The sequence below is a fragment of the Pristis pectinata genome, chromosome 8 (genome assembly GCF_009764475.1).
Source record: "Pristis pectinata isolate sPriPec2 chromosome 8, sPriPec2.1.pri, whole genome shotgun sequence".
NCBI lineage: Eukaryota > Metazoa > Chordata > Chondrichthyes > Rhinopristiformes > Pristidae > Pristis > Pristis pectinata.
The window spans coordinates 3,521,361-3,535,488 of NC_067412.1; the positions used below are offsets into that span (position 1 = coordinate 3,521,361).

General features: G+C 47.5%; 1 protein-coding gene and 1 non-coding gene across 4 annotated transcripts in view; one reads left to right on the forward strand and one right to left on the reverse strand.

The window, feature by feature from the left end:
* Positions 1–3,184: 3,184 nt before the first annotated feature.
* trnal-uag (transfer RNA leucine (anticodon UAG)) lies at positions 3,185–3,266 on the reverse strand. Its single transcript has one exon. It is a non-coding gene; the product is annotated as a tRNA-Leu (tRNA).
* An 807-nt stretch (positions 3,267–4,073) lies between these two features.
* eef2k (eukaryotic elongation factor 2 kinase) overlaps positions 4,074–14,128 on the forward strand; it is a 62,872-nt gene continuing 52,817 nt past the window's right edge. For 2 of the 3 annotated variants that reach the window (XM_052022502.1, XM_052022504.1), the window contains exon 1: positions 12,170–12,267. The gene's annotated coding sequence lies outside the window, so the exon portion shown is untranslated. Of the gene's footprint in view, positions 4,421–12,169; positions 12,268–14,128 lie in introns of those variants that run through there. The other variant, XM_052022503.1, reaches the window with a different exon arrangement.

The window sequence follows — 14,128 nt, forward strand, 5'->3', positions numbered from 1 at the left end:
TCCCTCACTAAATCTACAAGATACATCCCCAGTTTGGTACGGTAACTACTCTGCCCAGGACCACAATAAACTGCAGAGAGTTGTGGACACAGCTCAGCCTCCCCGCCATGGGCTCTGTCTACACTTCCCACTGCCTGGGTGAAGCAGCCAATATAATCAAAGACCCCCACCCACCCCAGACGTTCCCTCATCTCCCCCCTCCCATCGGGCAGAAGGTACAAAAGCCTGAAAGCACGTACCACCAGGCTCAAGGACGGCTTCTACCCCACTGTTAGAAGACTATTGAACAGACCTCTTGTATATTAAAGATGGCCTCTTGACCTCACACTCTTACCTCTCTACGGCCTTGCACCTTATTGTCTGCCTGCACTGCACTTTCTCTGTAACTGTGGCAATGATCTGTCTGGATGGCACGGAAACAAAAGCTTTTCACTGTATCTCAGTACATGTGACAGGAATAAACCAATTACCAAAGAACTCCAATAGATTAGTCGAACAAGATTTCTTGTTTCGATTCATGTTCAGGCTGCTGAATCATGTTATCATTTTCTGATTGCTGTGATCCCAGCATTCTCCCTTCTACCATCCTCAGGCTAACATCTCGGTAGTTTAGTGATTTCTCTTCCTCCTCCTTTAACCCGTGCAGTGACACTAACTAACCTCGACCTGCAGGAGCCATTCCCGAATCTGCAGAATTCTGTAACTAGAGGGTCCTCTGCCACTTCTTCCAAAAATCTGCGGTTGGAACACTATTCCTGTCAGGTTTGGGTGCCTCAAAGGAGTGTGCAAATCATGTATGCTCTCAAATGCTAGTCTTGCCTGTCCTTCGTCACACCCTTCGATGTAATTTCCCAGCCAACCTGTTCCTCCTTTCTTCATAGTTTCCTTTGTTTAAGCTGGAACCCTGGTTTCAGATTGAACTCCACCAGGTCTGAACAATGTAAAACGTCACCATATTATGGTCTCTCTATCAAGGGCCCATTTACACCCAATATCATTGGTTAACCCTTCCTCTTTGAACAGGCACGGTAGTGCAGCGGTTAGCGTAACGCTATTACAGCGCCAGCGACCCGGCTTCGATTCCGGCCGCTGTCTGTAAGGAGTTTGTACGTTCTCCCCGTGTCTGCGTGGGTTTCCTCCCGGTGCTCCGGTTTCCTCCCACATTCCAAAGACGTACGGGTTAGGAGCTGTGGGCATGCTATGTTGGCGCCGGAAGCGTGGTGACACTTGCGGGCTGCCCCCAGAACACTCTACGCAAAAGATGCATTTCACTGTGTGTTTCAATGCACATGTGACTAATAAAGAAATCTTATAGTCTTCCTGATCAACAGACCGCAATCAGTGAGGATAGGCTTCAACTCCTCCAGCACGATTATTCTCAACACTGGTGCCCCACAAGGCTGCGTCCTCAGCCCTCTACTCTGCTCCCTATACAATCGCCACTGTGTGGCCAGATTCTGCTCTAACTCCATCTACTAGTAGTTGTCTTGACTCCACAGTAGTGGGCTGGACCTCAGACAACGGCGAGACAGAGCACAGAGAAGTGGAGTGGAGTGACCTGGTGTCAAGACAACAACCTCTCCCCCAATATCAGCAAAACGAAGGAGCTGGTCATTGACTTCAGGAAGTGGGGCGGAGCACACACCCCTCTCTGTATCAATGGTGCTGAGGTGGAGATGGCTGAGAGGTCGTTCCTAGGTGTAAACATCACCAGCAACTTGTCCTGGTCCAGCCACACGGACACTACGACCAGGAAAGCGCATCAGTGCCTCCACTTTCTCAGAAGGCTAAGGAAATTCAGCAATGACACTCGCCAACTTTTACAGATCCACCACAGAAAGCATCCGATGCAGATGCATCACGGCTTGGCACGGCAACTGCTCAGCCCAGGACCGCAAGATACTGCAGAGCTGTGGACACAGCTCAGTCCACCATGCAAACCAGCTTCTCCTCCATGGACTCTGTTTACACTTCTCACTGCCTCAGCAGCCGGCATAATCAAAGACCCCACCCACCCCGGACATTCTCTCTTCTCCCCTCCCATCAGGCAGAAGATACAAAAGCCTGAGAGCACGTACCACCAGGCTCAAGGACAGCTTCTATCCCGCTGTTATCAGACTCTTGAACAGATCTCTTATACGCTAAATGATGGACTCTTGACCTCACAATCTACCTCATTGTGGCCCTTGCACCTTATTGTCTGCCTGCACTGCACTTTCTCTGTAGCTGTGACACTTTATTCTGCATTCTGTTTTCCTTTTTACTACCTCGATGTATTTATGTACGGAATGATGTGTCTGGATGGCACACAGACAAAAGCCTTTCACAGTATTTCTGTACATGTGACAATAATGAACCATTAATATATCAAAAATAATCAGAACTGATGCTGGATCTTTGACCTCTTTTTCATTTCCCGCATTTTTTCGGCATTTTCTGTTTTTATATCAGATTTCCAGCTTTTGCAGTTTTGATTTCATCTGAAATAGCCTCTCTGTTCCTCCACATACTGATCTAGAAATCCATCTTCTACGCATTGCAGGAATTCACCCTCTGCACTGTTAGTGCTAATTTGATTTGCTGGATCAATGTGGATTAAAGCCTCCTCTCATTTATCACCCCTGTTGTACACACCTCGAATTTCCTTATTTTCAACGTGCCCAACATGGCAAGATTCAGATGCCTACTATCAGCTCCCAGCAACGTTTCCTGTTCCTTGCTGCTTCTGAGCGCTCCACCAGGATCTGCTGGCATCAAATTTTGTTTGACAATTCTCCCATAAAACTAATTGGGATGTTTTGGTTACTAAAAGTGCTTTCCAAATGCAGTTTCTAATTCATGCAGTTCTATTGCTTGTTATTATTCCTGGAATATTATTGGGAAGCAACCAGCTTACAGTATGCATGAGAATCAGGTTTAATCACTGACTTATATGAGGTGAAATGTGTTGTTTTGCAGCAGCAGGACAGTGCAAAGACTTAAAATTACTATAAATTACAAACATAAATAGTGCAAACAAAGGAATAATGAGGTAGTGTTCATGGACCGTTCAGAAGTCTGTAAATATGTAATATTATACTTTGATAGTTATGTAAAAGGTAATGGTTATAAGATATTTAGAAAATAATGGTGTATAAGGTTGAAAAGTCTTTAATTTTGGGGGTATTTTAAAAAGGAATCGCCTTGGCAGCGGTGGGATTCGAACCCACGCCATCGAAATGACTGGAGCCTAAATCCAGCGCCTTAGACCACTCGGCCACGCTACCGCGGTGGCAGAGGCGCCTCTCGGCCGCTATTTCCCCGTCTCCGCGCAGCCGCAGTCCCGCCAGTTCGGCTCCCCTGGTCACCAGGCAACCGGGAGTCCCGGGGACGGCGGCCTCTTCCCTCCCGGTCGGCCGTCGGCCCGGGAGGCGGCTCCAGAACACTCGAGGCCCCCCCCCCCACCCCCTTCCCCCTCCGCCGCCGCGGGCTGAGGAGAGGAGGCGAGGCCGGAGGAGCTCCCGGGCCCCGGAACAGCGGCTCATTCCCCCCCCCCCCCCCCCCCGGCCTGGTGGAGGGAGGGAGGAGTGGAAGGGAGGGAAGGGAAGGGGTGGGTTCAGGTTGAGGAGTGGGGTGGGTGAGGGTTAGGGCTGAGGGGTGGGGAAGGTTGAGGGGTGGGGGGAGGGGTGAGGGGTGGGGTGGTGGGGAGGGGTGGGGTGTGGGGGAGGGGTTGAGGGGGGAGGGGTGGGGGGTGGGGAGGGGTGAGTTGTGGGGAGGGGTGAGGTGTGGGGAGGGTTGAGGTGTGGGGTGTGGGGAGGGGTGAGGTGTGGGGAGGGTTGAGGGGTGGGGAGGGGTGAGGTGTGGGGAGGGTTGAGGGGTGGGGTGTGGGGTGTGGGGAGGGGTGAGGTGTGGGGAGGGTTGAGGGGTGGGGTGTGGGGAGGGTTGAGGGGTGGGGAGGGTTGAGGGGTGGGGTGTGGGGAGGGGTGAGGTGTGGGGAAGGTTAGGGTTGAGGAGGAGGGGAAGGTGAGAGGTGAGGGAGGGTGAGGAGAGAGGGCAGGTGAGGGGTAGGACAGTTGGGGAGGAGTGAGGGAGGTGTGGGGGAGGGTGAAAGGTGAGGGAGGGTGAGGAGAGAGGGCAGGTGAGGGGTAGGACAGGTGGGGAGGAGTGAGGGAGGTCCCTGGCAGCTGACGATCAGGTCCTTTCCTGCCGTTGAGAGAGGGCACTGCTCCCACATTCCCAGTTTCTGCTTCACCTTTGCTCCGCACTCCAGCCGGTTCTTCTGAACCAAGCTCCCAGCAGCTCCATTTAATCAGACCTGATGGTGACGGGAGCAAAGGATCGGTCGGAGCAGCTGCTAAAGAACATGGTCTAGTTTTTGCAGTGATTGACTCTGGACCCTGAGGGCTGGTCACAGTGCTCATCAGTCTGAGGACTCAAATTGGTAAGTTGGTTTATTATTGTCTCATATACTGAGATACAGTGAAAAACTTTGTTAGTGTGCCATCCAGACTGATCATTCCATATGTAAGTACATCGAGGCAGTAAAAAGGGAAAACAATAACAGAATGAAGAATAAAGTATTACAGTTACAGAGAAAGTGCAGTGCAGGCGGACAATAAGGTGCAAGGGCATAATGAGGTAGATTGTGAGGGCAAGAGTCCATCTTCTGAGCAGAAGACATGTTTCCCTCTCTTCCTTTATCCGAACATCTTTGAGGATGAAGAACCTCTTGGTGATCCTCTTGATGCTTCTCACCAATGCCTTGGGAAATCAAAGGATCTCCCAACAGCCAACACAATGTCAGTGGATCTAACCATGAATGCTTGGGACGCAAACTGGAGATCTATCCAGGACTGGACTGAGCCATCGGGCCTTGATCAAGTGCATTGCATGACTGAAAATTGGCAACTTTTACCATTTTCAATCAGGACGCTGGAGGTCGCATGTGGTTTGCTGTTGGTTCTGCCAGATTGTCCTGCTGCATTGATGCATTTGAAGTCACCACCTAGAACGACTGGCTTGTGGGAACTGCTCTGAGATGGGGTGGGAGCTGCCTGGGAGTTGGCTGTTTTATCTTCACACTGATGAGGTGAAGCAGAGTTTTGGAAGGTTACAAAGTTGTGAGGAAATAACTACCAATCACATTATACGTAATAATAAGGCTACTGCTGTGGTTAATGCTATGGTGGCTTATAGTTCAGTGTATGCCTGAAATTAGATACGGTTTAGGAGAATGAAGTGGTAGATGCAGGTTCAATTGTAACATTTTAGAGAAGTTTGGATAGGTACATCATTCAGAGGGGTTTGGAGGGATATGGTCGGGGTGCAGGTAGATGGGACTAGGCAGAAGATCTGGTCAGCATAGACTAGATGGGCTGAAGGGCCTTTCTGTGCTGTAGTACTCTATGACTTTACAATGATTCTGCTCTCTCTGGGAAGATTGTGTATAAATGAGTACGAGAAGGTATAAATGAGTAGCTAAGTCAGTTGAAATATGTTTATTGTCCCAGCCTGTTATCAAATTATTTCTTACTTCACCAAAAAAACAGACTGATGTTGATGTCTTGAGTGGTGAGGATTGCAGACATACTTTACCTTCCTTGTTCCTTTGCTGGGTTGATGTTTGTAATCAAACAAATACAGAAAGGAATGATGCCATTTGTGCATTGGAGCTACTTTTCAAGTTGCAAACATCCATAAGTAAGTGGAGTACGTCTCCAAATATAGAAGTGCTGCACGTTTATATTTCAGGAGCCTGTTCCTGTCAGAAGAGCAGAGTTTGGGTGTCTGGTGTTACTGTATAGATGTACAGTGGAGAGCATTCTGACTGGTTGCATCACTGCCTGGTATGGAGGCTCCAATGCACAGGATCGCAAGAGGCTGCAGAGGGTTGTAGACTCAGCCAGCTCCATCATGGGCACAACACTCACCACCAGCGAGGACATCTTCAAGAGGTGGTGCCTCAAGAAGGTGGCATCCATCATTATAGACCCTCACCATCCAGGACATGCCCTCTTCTCATTACTACCATTGGGAAGGAGGTACGGGAGCCTGAAGACCCACACTCAATGATTCAGGAACAGCTTCTTCCCCTCCGCCATCAGATTCCTGAAATGTCCATAAACCCATCAACACTTCCTCGTTATTTCTTTTTTGCACAATTTATTTACTTTGTAATTTATAGTAATTTTAAATGTTTTTGCACTGTACTTCTGCTGTAAAACAGCAAATTTCATGTCATATAGTCAGTGATAATAAATTTGATTCTGTCAAGGTTGCTTCCATTTTCCACTTTGCTTGTGTTAGTGGTAGATAGTCTGGCACCTGTGTACTTTCTGCTGGTGTGAGTTTTACCAATTCTGGCCTCAGAACAGTACAATTAGCTCATATAAACCTCTGCTTAATTGGCAAATGAACTTACACCTGGATAAGAGGGCGGTGGTTTATTTCAGTATGAAGATTAAGCAGGTCATATATTCATTGGAAAACAAGTACCTTAATGGGGTTGAAGATCGGTGGAATCTGGGGACTCAGATACTCAAATCACTAGGAGTGGTGACAATGGCTATTTATAAAAACATTGGTTTCATTGTTAGAGAGAGAGAATTGAAAGTCATAGAAGTTAAATAGATTAGATTAGTTGATTGTCACGTACACTAGGGTATTGGTTTATTATTGTCACTTGTACCGAGGTACAGTGAAAACTTGTCTTGCAAACCAATCGTACAGGTCAATTCATTACACAGTGCTGTTACATTGAGTTAGTACAGGGTGCATTGAGATAGTACAGGTAAAAACAATAACAGTACAGAGTAAAGTGTCCCAGCTACAGAGAAAGTGCAGCCCAATAATGTGCAAGGTCACAACAAGGTAGATTATGACGTCAGAGTCCATCTCATCGTATAAGGGAACCGTTCAATAGTCTTATCACAGTGGGATAGAAGCTGTCCTTGAGCCTGGTGGTACGTGCCCTCAGGCTCCTGTATCTTCTACCTTATGGGAGAGGAGAGAAGAGAGAATGACCCGGGTGGGTGGGGTCTTTGATTATGCTGGCTGCTTCACCAAAGTAGCGAGAGGTATAGACAAAGGAGGGGAGGTTGAAAGTCCTTGTTTGCATGAAGCTCACAGAGTAAACAGTATGCAGATGTTGGCTGACCTGCTGAGTTTTTCCAGCATGTTCTGTCTACTTGTCATTTTTTTGGATGACAATTTAATAATAAATACTGCAGCTTCAAAATTATGAATGTTTGCCATTTGAAATACTCCAGGAGGCCACAGATTAAGGACTGTTGAATATGTGACCAGTGCGTGCATCTGTGACGTTTGAACTGCTCGCCTCATGTTGTAACGTTTCCTCTAATGCTGAGACAACTAAGCAGAGAAAATGCTGCTCAATAAATGGACTCTGCCAGTTCACTACCTGGTTAAGAACCTTGCTGAGCATAATGAGGTGGTGGAATTTTACTAAACAGGGACTTTTGGCTTTGTTTGGTCTGACAAAGCCTTTTCCCTGAAATTAATCATAAAAGTTTTGCTTACTTTTTTTCCTTAAGGGCCCATGCAACAACTTGCACTTATAAAGGTTGGACAAACTTGGGTTGTTCTTCTTAGAGCATTGGAGGCTGAGGGGAGACCTGATTGAGGCTTTTAAAATTATGAGAGGCAGAGATAGGGTAGACAGTTAGAATCTGTTCCCCAGGGTAGAAATGTCAAACAAGCTTTTCCGGTTAGAGGGGGGAAATTTAACAGCGACATGAGGGGCAAGTTTTTTACGCAGGGAGTGGTAGGTGCCTGCAATGGGTTACCGGGGTAAGAGATAAGATTTCTTCATTAGTCACATGTACATTGAAACACACAGAGAAATGCATCTTTTTTGCGTAGTGTTCTGGGGGCAGCCCGCAAGTGTCGCCACGCTTCTGGCACCAACATAGCATGCCCACAACTTCCTAACCTGTACGTCTTTGGAATGTGGGAGGAAACTGGAGCACCCGGAGGAAACCCACGCAGTCACGGGGAGAACGTACAAACTCCTTACAGACAGTGGCCAGAATTGAACCCGGATCACTGGCGCTGTAATAGCGTTACGCTAACTGCTACACTATGTAGTAGTGGAAGCAGGCAGTTTGATGGAGTTTAAGAGGCTTTAAGATATACACATGAATACGAAAGGGATGGAGGGACATGGATGGTACACAGAAGGAGGACATTTAGTATAAATTGGCTTCAAGATCGGCACAACATTGTGGGCTGAGTGGCCCGTCCGATGCTATACTGTTTTATTTCCTAAAGGGCCTTAAGTGTAGTAAAATATCCCGCAGAAGTGCTGGCAAAGAAAATCTGCCTTCAAGACATATGGATCCAAAAAGTAGATCTTCCGTGGGAGGGAAGTCCAGAAGTTAGGGTTCAGAGAGCAGAAGACAAAACCATCAGTGGTGAAGGAAATCAGGGATGTGCAAGAGGCCAGAACTGAAGGAGTGCAGGGTTAAAGAGGCTGGAGATTCTTGGTGGGCTTCGAAAATAATGAGGGAGGATTTTAAAATTGATGTTTCAATGCAGCATTAATGTTCACTCCCTCTGCCACCTCCACATCAAGATGTACCGTAGTAACTCACTAACACTTTGTCAGCACATCCCAACCCATGACTTCTACCACCTGCAAGGACAAGATTAGATTAGTTTATTGTGCAATGTGCACTTCTGTGGGACATTTTACTATACTTAAGGCCCTTTAGGAAATAAAACAGTACAGCATTGGACAGGCCATTCGGCCCACAGCATTGTGCCGATCTTAATGCCAATTTATACTAAATGTCCTCCTACTGTGTGCAATGAAATGCCACAAACTTCTGCAGAAGTTATTCTGACGAGTTGCTTCTCAGCCTGGTACGGCAATGGCTCCGCTCTGAACCGACTGAACTTGCAGAGAGTGGTAAACACAGCCCAGTCCGTCACAGGCTCATCACTTCCTTCCATTCAGTCGATCTTCACAGTGTGTTGCTTCAGGAAGGGTAACAGTATCGTCAAGGATGCCTGCCACCCTGGCCAACACTGGATGTAAGGCAACACCAGGAACTCCAAGGTGCTCGGAATTGCATTGCTATTCCTGCATCGTCACTGGGACACTTCCCCGAGGGCAATGGTGGTGCATCCTGAGACCGGACATTCCCCTGCAGTGGTGTGACTTGTGGTACAAGGAGCTGATTTGATATTTACTCACAGAAATGTATTTCTTCATAAAGTCTGTAGTCACACAGCTAGGTGCCTGATACCATAGCTCAGCCATCCAGACTGGGAGAGCAGATTGCCAAGGTTTCCACAAAGAAGCACCTATCACAGGGCCTCCCAGGGCACTTTACTGCAAGCAGAGCACGGTGAAGTTCAGTCGTAGCTGCAGCAGGTGATTTTGATGTAGCAACATCTCACAGTTGACACTGAATGACTGTGCAGGCAATCGCTTTTAACCCAGCATTATTGCAAAGGTCCTTGTATTTCAAAAGCAGATAATTTGCAACAAAGTGATTTGAGGGTGGCCTCAGATTGTGAAGGGCATTATGTGAACAACATCACGTGCCAACAATACGGTTTGATAACATGCTCTTTAAAAATCATCTTTTTAAAAGCAAAGTGTTTGGCTAAGCTTCCAGAGCCTTAATCAAGTCATTTGCATTTTCTTCTTATATTTTATTCATGAAATATACGATGAGACATTTCTTTATCGTTGCCACAAGAGGACACAGGTTTAAGGTGCTGGGGAGTAGGTACAGAGGAGATGTCAGGGGTAAGTTTTTTACTTGGGAGAGTGGTGAGTGCATGGAATGGACTGCCGGCAACGGTGGTGGAGGTGGATACGAGAGAGTCCTTTAGGAGACTTTTGGATAGGCACATGCAGCTGAGAAAAATAGAAGGCTATGGGTAAGCCTAGTAATTTATAAGGTAGGTACATGTTTGGCACAACTTTGTGGGCCGAAGGGCCTGTATTGTGCTGTAGGGTTTCTATGTTTATCATCGTTCACTTTACCTAGCATATTGTGGCATTGCTTTCATTGTTTAATTATGTCAATATGTCATTGATTGTTCACTGCCAAACATTTCGTCGGCAATAGGTCTGAGAGGTTATTCCACCTTCGCATTTCTATGGTGGGAGGAGCCTAAATTGTGGCCTTTCTTCACACAGCCACTGCAGTGTTGTACTCAGTGGCTGTACCAAGCTTCACTCTTGCATCTCGGAATAATCCTGTCTGCAGCATTTGTTTCAGGACAGTTTGTTGCACTGGGGTCATAATTTTAAGGTGATTGGAGGAAGGTATAAGGGGGATGTCAGGGGTAAGTTCTTTTTGCACAGAGAGTGGTGGGTGCGTGGAACGCACTGCCGGCAGAGGTTGTGGGGGCAGATACATTAGGGACATTTAAGAGACTCATGGCACATAGGCACATGAATGATAGAAAAATAGGGGGCTATGTGGGAGGGAAGGGTTAGATAGATCTTAGAGTAGGTTAAAATGGCACAACATTGTGGGCCGAAGGGCCTGTACTGTGCTGTAATGTTCTATGCTCTATGGAAGAACAACAGGTTTCAGCAAGATTGGTGCAGGTACTGCAATGACTGCATGCAGAAAGGCCACAATCTAGGAACCTCCCACCACAGAAACATAAGGTGAATAACCTCTCAATCCTGTATGGAATGTTTGGGAGTGGAAAATCAATGAGATATTGACATAAATAATGAAAACAACACCATAATATGCTGGGTACAGTGAAGGTTAATAAAGGAAAGTCTCATCATAAAATTAAACATTTTATGAATGAGATATAAGAAAAAAAAATTGCAGATGACTTGTCTGTCTTCGAGATCAAATTGTGTCCTTCACTGAGTTGATGATCTTCCAGCAGCTGACATGGACTCCATGTGTGCCCCGAAGATGAGCTCTTACGGCACAGAGTCCTGTGTTATGTGGCTGGTTGCAACCACTGCGTCCCTTTCCAGACTTTCTTGGGAAAGCACAGTCCAGAAGGAGATGGACAGCATTTCCCTCCACACTGCAGCCACCTTGAGGGCAGAGTGCGGTGTGCATGCCTTCTCACCACTAGCCCAGAGAGGTCCCAGTCCTTCTTTGAGAGTTCTGGCGATGACCATTTCCCCAAGCAGCTTTGGCAGTGTGCTCGGGAACCCTTCCGCCAAGATCCGTTGTCTCCTTTTCCCACAGCGACCTGAGGACATTGTTTGGAGACCACTGCCTGATCAACATGGACAGGTTCCTTGGCACAACTCTTCGTATGAGAAGAAGGTGGTGCAGCATGGTTCAACGTTCCATGGCTTTGTCGGGACGGGCACAGCCTCCTCAACACTGGGGACAGGTACACCCTCAGCACAGCGTGACACTCGGTTTTGCATACACAGCTTCTATGCAAAGCTTAAAACAGGTGATCAGGATAAGGTCTACCTTGGGTACATTTATCCCACCCCCTCTGGGGATTAGTACATCACTTACCTGAGGCCACATTCAATTCTGGATCTCTGAATGAAAGATCTTTTTAATTTCAAAACTAAATATGTACGGGAAATACAATGTAAACAGTACATTTCTTGCTTTACACTCAAAGTATTAAAGTCATCAATTATAAAGTACCAATGCCACATGTCGCACCTGAGGGCCTGGTGCAGACAGTTGTCGCCGTCTGTTTATAGGGCCGTTTGCAGTTGCTGTGTGGTGGCTTTTTATTTCAAAAAATAAGCTTTATTCTTAATAAAAATATATTTTTATTTCAAAAATAAACTTCATTCATAATAAAAATACATATGCAAAGGAGGAAACTGCAAAAAAAAGTTTACATTCATGGTCGTTGCAAAGAATAAGCACATTACAAAGCTCCTTACATTCTTAGTGTGGTGGTTGGGAACAGGGAGGGGTAGTTTAAAAACTCCCGTTTGATGGTTTCTCTACTGAGCAATGCATGTGCGATGGAGCAGCGGCGGGGGGGGGGAATCCCCACCCCCACCCCCACCCCCACAGACTTCCCCCGGTTGTGGGTGGAGAGAGGCAAGGGTTTGCAGTGTGTTCTGGCCGGGGATGTGTACGTGCAGAGCAGCGGGCGCACTGTGGAGCACACACGGCCGCCGAAGCCCTGGGTGGGTGGGGACCGCCGCCACCCCTTTGGGAGGAGTCTGCTGGGTGTCTTTTGCACGTCTTTCCTCTTCCTCTCAGTCGGCTGACGAGCGAGTCCCGCTCACACCCTGACGTTGAGGAGCGGAGGATTTCATGCCCGTAGTATCTGGTGTCAGAGCGCCGGGTAAGTGCTGCCACGTTGCTGCAGCAGTCTCATGTTGTTCGCAGAGTCCCGGCCGTTTACAGCTGGCAGCCTGCGGTTCTGCAATCCCCAGTGGATCCACAAACAACTGGGATCGTTACCCCCCCTGCAACTGGGACGGTGATGCGCTCAGCAGATCTGCAGAATAATGACCATAAGGCATAGGAGCAGGATGAGGCCGTTTGGCCCATCGATCTGCTTCCCCCTATTCGATCATGCCTGATTTACTTTTTCCCCTCAACCCTATTCTCCTGCCTCGTAACCTTTGACGCCCTTGCTGATCAATAACCAATCAACCAATGCTTTAAATACACCCGATGGCTCCACAGCTGGCTGTGGCAGTGAATTTCACAGGTTCCCCACCCTCTGGCTAAACAAACTCCTCCTCATCTGTGTTCTAAGGGGACGTCCCTGTGTTGTCCATGAGTTCACTGTGCTGGTGAAACCTGCGTCTTTTGCTTAGAAATAGAAGTTGTGAAATTTTGCAAACAGGGTTACAGCACTCGGCATGTGCTGGTTGCTATAACATCAAGGACAACCCCTGACAAATAAATTTGGCATTCTGATTTTCTTGCATTATCAGTAGCAAGTTATCTAGAATTAATTCCTTTGGATTAAAGAGGTTGACAGGAGCCTCCATCCAGCTGCTTCGGGAGTTTTGACAGAGGTGTTTAAGGGGATGTGGAGGCAGTGTGGTTGTAAACACTTTATCTCGTTCAAATTGTCAGTGAGCTCAAGGCCCTGGTGACCTTGGAGTGAGGCAGTAGTTGAACTTGGGGCATGCACCCAAGAACTGGGTCCTGCCAGACAGCTTGCAGGACACAGTGTGTCCATCAATCACTGGCTTTGCTTTGAGAGCATTTGGTATTGGTTTATTATTGTCACTTGTACTGAGGTACAGTGAAAAACTTGTCTTGCAAACCCATTGTACAGGTCAATTCATTACACAGTGCAGTTACATTGGGTCAGTACAGAGGGCATTGAGGTACTGCAGGTAAAAATATTAACAGTACAGAGTAAAGTGTCACAGCTACAGAGAAAGTGCAGTGCAATAAGGTGCAAGGTCTCAACAAGGTAGATCGTGAGGTCAGAGTCCATCTCATCGTATAAGGGAACCATTCAATAGTCTTATCACAATGGGGTAGAAGCTGTCCTTAAGTCTGGTGGTACGTGCCTTCAGGCTCCTGTACCTTCTACCTGATGGAAGAGGGGAGAAGAGAGAATGACCTGGGTGGGTGGGGTCTTTGATTATGCTGGCTGCTTCACCAAGACAGCGAGACAGTTTGGAGATCTGTCTCATGGCATGAGTGAGTACCAGCTGTCTGATATCTCAGCGGCTGCTGGCTGCGTTTCTCAATCAACCTTGGGGATGTGGGTGTTTCCGTTAAGGCCAGCATTTGTGGTGGTAGGCGACTTAAATTGCTGCACTGCTTCTTGGGGCTGGAGTTCCACATTTGGACCCAGTGGCAATGACAGCAGTGATAGATTTCCAAGCCAGGGTGGTGTGGGAGCTGGGGAGAGTCCACAGATGGTGGCCTTCCCAAGTGCCTGCTGACCTTGTCCTTGGTGGTGAGAAGCTGCCAGCTCGGAGGTGCTGCTGGAGTGGCCTGGGCGAGTGTCTACAGTGTACTTTGTAGATGGTGCACACTGCCAACTGAAACAAATCGCATCTGCCTGCAGGTGGTCTGTGTGCATAATGCCCGCTTCTCATTACTCCCATCGGGGAGGAGGTACAGGAGCCTGAAGACCCACACTCAACGATTCAGGGACAGCTTCTTCCCCTCCGCCATCAGACTTCTGAATGGTCCACAAACACTACCTCATTATTCCTCTTTTGCGTTAT